General features: G+C 41.3%; 1 pseudogene; it reads right to left on the bottom strand.

The window, feature by feature from the left end:
- Window positions 1-378: 378 nt before the first annotated feature.
- On the bottom strand, window positions 379-761 carry LOC102845476 (annotated as a pseudogene).
- Between the last annotated feature and the right edge of the window lie 8,149 nt (window positions 762-8,910).

Here is an 8,910-nt window from a genome sequence, read left to right as displayed (position 1 = left end):
GAAAGAAAGTGTTCTGACTGATAAGAGGTATGTATCAGGGGCATGGAAGACACAATAAAAAGCCTAACTATGTGGCACTGACGTAAGGGGTAAGCAGCGAGCAGCGGCAAGATACCGGTCATAAGGATGTGAAAAGATGGTGATTCCGGTTATTCCTTGGCCAAAAAAGCTGCTACCTATCTAGTAGCATTCCACACCATGGTTTATTTCTTTACCTGCTAGCGGACATGAGGATTATTTTCCAGTTTTTCATTATCACCTAGAAAGGACAGTCCTGTACAAGTCTTTATATACATTTATGCTTTTATTTCTCTTTCTCTCTCTTTTTTCCATTCAATGAGACTTTATTGAGCAAAGGAGCCAGTGAAGAGGGGGCTCTTATTTGACCTTCCTCTTGGGGCACAGGTTGTTGGTGTGCTCACACTTCTTGCGGCAACTGACAGCACGGGGACGCAGGAGAGCATAACACTTGGCAGATCATCTTGTCACAGTTAGACTTCTGGGTGAGCTGTGCAAGGAAGGCTCGATAATGCCGCCACGCAGACGCAGCACCAGATGTAGGGTGGACTCCTTCTGGATGTTGTAGTCTGAGAGTGTACGGCCATCCTCCAGCTGTTTGCCCGCAAGTATCAGACGTGCTGGTCAGGAGGGATGCCCTTCCTGTCTTGGATTTTGGCTTTGACATTCTCGATGGTGTCACCACCGGGCTCGACCTCAAGAGTGATGGTCCTGCCAGTCAGGGTCTTCACAAAGACCTGCATCTCTGCGACTGCTGCTCGGCCACCTCGCTGAAGAGAAAGAGGGCTACCCTTTTCTTTTTCTTAAACATCAAGATCATATGCAGCTCTGTGCTTCAGTTTTTAAGCAACTGTTTTCCAAAGGGGCTGCAGCTTTTTACATTCTGACCAGAAGTGTCCCAGAGTTCCGGTTGATGTATGTCCTCCTCTACATTTGAGATGGTCAGTCATTTTCATTTTAGCCATTCTAATCGAGTATATCAGAGAGAATGAGGATGGGACAAGGTAAGGCAAGGTTCAGTTCTGTTGTTCATAGGGTCTCTATGAGTCAGAGCGGATTCCATGGCACCTAATAACAACAAGTTTACAGTCGTATTTCACTGTCATTTTAACCCATGTTTCCCTAATGACTAATGATGTTTCTATTTTTTACATGCTTAATTGCCACCCCAAAACATCTTAATTATTTGATCTTATCTTTTGCTCATTTGTTAAACTGCATAGTTTGTTTACTTATAACTGAATTTTCAGTGTTCTTTATACATTTTTGACAAGCACTTTATCAGACAGCATCTAACAACAATTGCATTATCAGATGCCTGTTTTACAACTACTTCCCTCTAATCTACAGCCTGTCTTTTACTTATGGATTGTAAATCATCATTTAAAAAAAAATCCTTACAACTGGACCAAAAAGCAAAGCAACATCATGATAAACACAGAAAATGTTAAAGTTGTCAAGGGTCTAACTGTATTTGGATCTACAATCCTAGGGCATGAAAAGATCATCAAGAAAACAAACAATGAGGCATAGAAGAAAAATGTGTTGCAAAGAACCTCTTTATTTTTGTGGATTCTTTAAAAAATTTTAACAAAAGTTTACAGAAAGTTTGGGTTTTCAGTGATTCATTATTGCACATTTTCTTTCATCTCCCTCCCTGCCCCCTATCTTACTCCACTTTGTAAAGTATCTCTGTCCAAACTGTCATACTTATCAATGTACGATCATACATTCCTTTCAGTTTTCCCTCTTGTCTGTTTCAGTGCAGTTGTTCATCCACTTTTTTCCTGTTCTCCTTCCCCATCTCCCAAGTCAATTCTGTTTTATAACAGAGGAGTTATGCAGTATTTGTCCTTCTATGACTGAGATATTTCACTCACCAAAGTATCTTCCAGACCCATCCATGCTGCGTAGTGTTTTCCACTACTGAGAATATATCCTAAAGAAATCAGAACCAAGAAGCAAACAGATGTATGCACACCCTGTTTACTGCTGCATTTTTCACAACAGTGAAGAAATGGAAGCAGCCCATGGGCCCATCAACAAACAGATTAAAAAATTTTATCTTCTTGTTGGGCACTATCAGTGGAGTACAACTCTAACCATCCTATGAAGAACAGACTGGACTCGTACCTTAGCCAGAGTCATCCTCATAATCTTTTACATGTTCAAGGACATTTTACAGTCACTGCAAATCCATACTGTTATGGATGTTGTCTTTTTCCAGACACTGGAGCCTCTTGTGAAAGTTTCAGCCACTGTGTGGTAAGTTTCACCATCCTCGCCTCTAAGGAGCACCGTGGATGCACTTCTTCCAAGATAGACTTATCTGTTCTCTTGACAGTCCATGGGGTATGTAGTATTCTCCTTCAACACCACAATTCAAAAGCTTTGATTCGTCTTTGGTTTCCTTATGCACTGTCCAACTTTCAGAACACAGGAAGCAACTAAAAATACCATGGCTTGGACAGGGTACACCTTAGTCTCTAAACTGTTATTGCTGCTTTCAGTATGTTACACAGCATGTTTCACAGCAGATTTTTCCCCAGTGCAGTATGTTTTTGAGGTGTTTTTTTTTTCTAAATCTCATACTGATTTATTTACCAAGTTTGAATACATTGATTTTCACACTGGATCTTACCCATTTCCTTCACCTCCCCCCCCCATCAAATTGTGTGAGCCTATGATTAACACCCCCACCCCTGCCTATGCTCACGCTTCTGTTTCTACTCCTTTCCCCTTGGATCTTTATACTCATTCTACAATAATGGTTTTATACAGTATTTGTCCTTATGGGACTGAGATAGTTCACTTAGCATAATGCTCTCCAGTCCCTCCCAAGTTAGGTAGTAATTTAGAAAAATCATTGCTCCTCCATGCTGCATATGGTAGCTGGACATCTGGGCTGTTTTCATGTTCTTGCGATGGTGAGTAACACTGAACATTGGTGTACAAGTCTCCATTTGAGCTTCAGTTCTCATTTTCCCAGGATATATTCCAAGAAATGGAAAAGCTGGGTCATATGTTCAACTTTTTGATGAAGTGCCAAACTGCTTTCCAAAATGGCTGTACCATTTTACAATCCCACCAACAATGTGTAAGAGTACCTATCTCACCACATCCTCTCCAACATTTATTACTTGCTGTCTTGTTAAACTTTGCCACTGCTACTGGAGTGAGATGTATAGCTTTTGATTATTTGACTTCTCGTCCCATGGGTATTGATTGCGAATTCAAGAAAACTTTAATCACTGATAGCGTCAATCTTTTCTCCATCTACCATAACGCTGCCTATTGGTCCAGTGGTAAGGACTGTTCTTTTCTTGATGCTGAGAGGTAATCTGTGTTGAAGGCTGTAGACTTGTTTACATTTGGATACTCAGTTAGTCCTAATGCATTTGTTGGGAAAATTATGTCTTCACAGAAATGTCTTTGTACCTTGTTGAAAGTTAGTTGACCAGGTATATGTAAGTGTTAAGATAACATAGCAGAATATAGTCTTTACAGCTGTTAAATTCAGCATTCTACATACAAGGTGCTATTCCTTGGAGAATCATGATTCTGGGAAGGGTGGAGGGTCAGCAAAGGAGGGGAAGACCCTCAATCAGGTGGACTGACACGGTGACTGCTGCAATGGCCACTTGTGTGTCAGGAAGTGTGAGGATGGTGCAGGATAGAACGAGGTTCAGAGCTTTTGTTCATAGGGTTGCTACGAGTCATACTTGACTCGATGGCACCTAACAACAACAAGGTCCAAGGAAAATATTCTTAAAATAATGAAGGCAAAATACATTTTCATAGAAAAGAAAATTAAGATAATGTATCATTTCTAGATATCCTAGAAGAAGTTTTTCAGGCTGAAAAGAATAACCAAACAGAAACCTTGATCTTCAGAAGATAGAGCATCAGACACAGTAAATATGTGAATAAGCATCAACGACTAGTTTTTCTTCTCAATTTCTTTAATATGATCATTTAAAACAAAAATATAATACTATAGTATTGGGTTAATAATGTAGGTGGGTGTAACCTGTGTGAGAACTACAGCTTACAGAGGGAGCTCCGGTGGCTCGGCGGTAGGTAAGAAGCTGTGCTGCCAACCTAAGGTACGAGGTAGGAGCAAGAAGGGTAAATTCCTCACATGCCACTAAAAGCCTCTGAAAACCCACTGAAGGGTCAGCTCTGAGTCAGTTCCAACTCAATGGCACAGAGTAACAGTAACATACCATAAAGGATGAAGGAGAGGTAAACGGCCACTAAGATTAAAGGGTTCTGACATTTTTAATTCTAAGTAGATGGAGTGTTAAGTCTGTGTACAGTGATTTCTAGAGCAATCATTTTTTTAAAAAGATGTACCATTACAGCTGAAAATATGAAGGCTAAGGTTACATGTCAACATGGCTAGGGCATAATTCTCAGTGGTTTGGCAGATATTATCAATTATCTTCCATCCTGTGATCAGATGTAAGCTGCCAACCAATTAAAATGAGAGTCTTCTTGGGAGTATGGCCTGCAGCCAATCATATATAGATACTGTGGCGGAACTCTCCTTCTTTTGATCCTGTATACATCTTCTGACCTCCAGTTCTTGGGACATGAGCCAGTAGCCTGCTGTCTGACCTGTGGCTTTTGAGTTTGTCAGACCCTGAGACTACATGAATATCTAGCCTCATGCTCAACTCACAGATTTGGGATCTGTCATCTTAAAACAACTGTATAAGACATTTCTTCTATAGCAATCAATCTCTCTTCCCCTTGCCATATGTGCACACACACACACACACACACACACACACACACACACACATCCCACCAGGGAGCTTTATTAGCACAGTCTACAGTAAGTTTCCCAAAGGTGGTGCCTCTCTGGTGGTTGAAACCCACCAGCAACACTGTGGGGAAAGGTCAGGCTATCTCCTCGCAAGCAATTTAGCATCTCAGAAACCGCTGGAGGGTTGTCTGTAAGTGTTTTCCAACTCAGTGACAATGGGGACAGGGAAGGAAGATATATTACTGGTCTTGCCTCTTTAGAGAACCCAACTCAAGATATGTGGTTCTAAGAGTGGTTCTAAAGGTACAAAATTGAGAAGATAAATTTTCTGAGTAGTCCTAAAGGCACTGATGTCTGCCTCCAATAAGTAAAGAGGGCACAGCCAATCCATGTGTGAGGTAACTGAAATGCACAAAATACCACCAGCTATAAACCACATATTTGTGAGAGACAAAGCTCTGGGTGATTGACATTATTCTATGATTCTGTCAGAATGAGAAGTATAAGGAGACTGGCTGGCTGGTTCAATGAAGGTTGGATTAAGCAGTAACTGAAAATAAATCAAGTGGCAAAGCCAGCCCATGCCAGTCCTGCCTTGGTATAACGTATAAGTATCTAGAGGCTTAGGGAAAGAGGCACGATACAGTGGATTTATCAGGCAGGACCAACAAATCCATACACGGAGGGTCCAGAAAATACATCTTTTTCCACAGCTGTGACGAACACATTTGTGAAGGGTGTTCCAATGTCCTTGAAGATTGCTGTACTACTACTTCATGTAACTCAGAGCTGACAGTGGGAACTGCCCTTAATTATGACACATACTTGCCTGCAATGAGGCTAACTGGACCTCAAAGTGAGACAGGGCTGGGGGACACTTAATAAAGAAAGATAAGTTGGGAAGGTTTATTTTATTGGACAGTCAAGTCAAGGAAAGGTTTTGATTACATACGGACTTACAGTGTTGGTTACTTAATCATGATGTCCCTAGGAATGAAACAGATGGGAAATCTACTAAATATTTACTTGATCTGCACAAGTGGAAGAATTCTAGGTCAAGTGAATGGCAGTCTAACTTGAATCAACAGAAGCGTGTCACAGCCTCTCAATTCCCAGACTTGAGCTGGTTCATAGACTTTTGAATGAAGGGATGGATCCCACCACACTGCCAAAAACTTGGACTCTTCATTTTCCCCCTGGTCTCCCCAAAGGGATCCACAGTCTCTTATGAGCATGATTATTTACTAGACAAAGAGGACATTTTCTGGGGATTATGAGACAGACACTGGTTCTGAACTAACACTAATTCCAAGAGATTCAAATGTCACTGTGGCCCACTTGTCTGAGTGGGGGTGTATGGCCGTCAGGTTACCAGTGAAGTCTTAGCTTGAGTCTATAGTAGGTCTGGTGGGTTCCTGAACACATCCTATAGACGATTTTCCCAGTTTCAGAAGGCATTAACTGGGCATACACTCAATCTAGCAGAACCTCCCACAACAGATCTCTGACATGTGAAGCAAGTGTTATTATGGTACTGGAAGCCTTTGGAACTATCCTTACCCAAGGAAACAGTCAACCACTTTCCTGGAGGGGTTGCAAAGATTAGCGACAGCAAGGACTTAAGGATCCAGAGGTGGTGCCTCAATTTGCCTATGTGGCCTGTGGGAAAAAATGGATGGAACTTGGAGAATGACAATTATTTTCATTATTATAAACTTAATCTTGTGGGATTGGTCAGTCTTCGTAACTGTATGGGCCATTCATCTTTCTCCTATGTATTTACACAAACACACTTTACTGGTTTTGCTCCTCTAGAGAAACCAGTTTAAGACATGATATGGAAATGGAATTGTAAAAATGTTCAATTAACGTGAAGGAAAGGAATATTGTTGTTGGGTACCGGTGAGTTGGCTCGGACCCAACGTTCCTACGTAGAGAATGAAACACACTGGCCAGTCCTGGACCATCCTCACTGCCTCTGCTGTGTGTGAGCCCACTGCTGCAGCCACTGTGTCAATCCACCTTGTTGGAGTGCTTCCCATTGTGGCTGGCTCTCTATTAAGCATGATGTCTTTAAGGACATTTCAGGCTGCACTTCTTACAACAAAGATCTGTGCATTCTTGGCAGCCCACGGTGTATTCAAAATTCATGAGCATCACAAATAAAGGCATCAATTTGCTTTGACCCCCCCCCCTTTTTTAAATGAGTTTGAGGCAAAGAAAACTAGGGCTTCAATTAGGAGCACCTTAGGCCTCATAGTGACATCCACTTTAAAGAGCAAGGCCATGCCATGTGATTTTTTTCTGCTGCCTCTATGGGACAGACTGTAAATGCAAGTAAAAGGAAATCCCAACAATGTCTATCTCTTCTCCATTTTTCATGTTACTGCTTATACATGCAGTTGTGAAGGTAACTGTTTTCTTTATGTTGTCCATATCTTAATTTCCAATAGTAAGTGCTCTGAGTCTTTCTAGCTTTTAGCAAGCAAGGGTGTGTCACTGGCATATTGTAGGTTTTTAATCAACATTTCTCCAACTCTGACGTCACCTTCCTGAATGAGCTTGGTGGAAGGATATAACCTTGACAAACACCTTTCTGATGTAAACATGCAATAGACCCGTGTTTCGTTCCTACAGTCTACTTCTTAGTTTTTTCTGTAAATTCTTCATCAGCACAATTAAGTGTTCTGGCATTCCCACTCTTTACAGTATTAGCTATAATTTTTTACAATCTATACTGCTGAATGCTTTTGCTTAGTCAATATATGACAACATAGAGTCATAGTTTCATGTTGTTGTTATGTGCCAAGCCAGAATGAATGTTCCTTGGAGTCAAGGATTCTGAAGCTTCGTCTAGCATACTTTGGGCATGTTGCAAGGAGGGACGGGTCCTTGGAGAGGAACATCATGTTTGGGAGAGTGGAGGGGCGGCGCAGGAGAGAAGGACAAAAAAGGAATAGAGGAGCTAAAAAATAGGATAATACAAAAAACAGACAGGAAAACGCTGTTATTGTTATATGTCCTCAGGTTGGAATTAACTCATAGTTGCCTCTCCAGCAGATTTTCAAAGGATGTAAACGGCATGGAAGGAGATTGCCTAGTCCCTCACCTAAGAAACAGCTGGTAGATTTGAACTGCTTGTCTTTGGATTGGCAGTGTAATTTCTTTCCCTCTAGGCCATCAGACCTTCCACCAAATAGCAAAACAGTAGACATCTACCCTTACTACATTAAATGTAAATGGGCCAAACAATTTACTGAAAGGCAACAGTGCCAGAATGAATTTATTAAAAGGTTAAAAATATTAAGTATTATCGACATGTATCAAAATTCAGAGTTTACGAAGGCATGCTATTTAGGAAGTGGTTGCCACTCCTGCTTCCAAACCTATCACAGCATGTTGTTATGTGCCACTGAGTAGCTTGTGATGTACAGCAAGCCTATGTATACTGAATGTGCAGAACCTCTCCCTGTCCTGAGCCAGTCTCACTAATTCCGACACACCAACCCCCATTGCTCTAGTTACTGTATTAATCTATCCCATCTGGGGTCTTCCTCTCCTGCGCTGTCCGTCCACCCTTCCGAGCATGATGTCCTTCTTCAAGGACTGATCTCTCCTGGCTATGTGCCCAAAGTAAGTGAGGTGGAGCTTCAAAATCCTAGCCTCCAAGGAGACTCACAGAAAAAGATACAGAATGTACTCTCAAAATCAACAGAACAACAATCATAAAACCCCCTCAAACTCATAGACTCACAGTGGACTTTTCCTGCAGGCCTTTAGGAGGCAGTAAATCACTTGGGAGATTGGCCCCCTCTCTCCCATGGAGCCAATGAGAGACCTGAACCACCAAACAGGTGCTGCTGCCTTTAAGTTAGGAGTCAGCTCCCTACGGACTAACATCAGATACAGTCTTAAAAGATGAACTAAGTATTCCATCAGAAAACAAAATAGTTAAAGAAAAACAATGTTAGACAGAATTCAATGTAAAATTATTTCTTTTACTGTGAAACACTGAGCCATGACTATTAGCTATCGTGAAAAGTATAAGTCTCTATTTCAAAGTCTGCATTCATATGAAGTAAAAGCTTTCGCACCAAGTTAATTCTAAATCATAAATACCC

Source organism: Elephantulus edwardii, unplaced genomic scaffold, assembly GCF_000299155.1.
Source record: "Elephantulus edwardii isolate Elephantulus edwardi_28Jun2011 unplaced genomic scaffold, EleEdw1.0 scaffold00145, whole genome shotgun sequence".
Lineage (NCBI taxonomy): Eukaryota > Metazoa > Chordata > Mammalia > Macroscelidea > Macroscelididae > Elephantulus > Elephantulus edwardii.
This window is presented reverse-complemented; position numbering and strand designations above follow the sequence as displayed.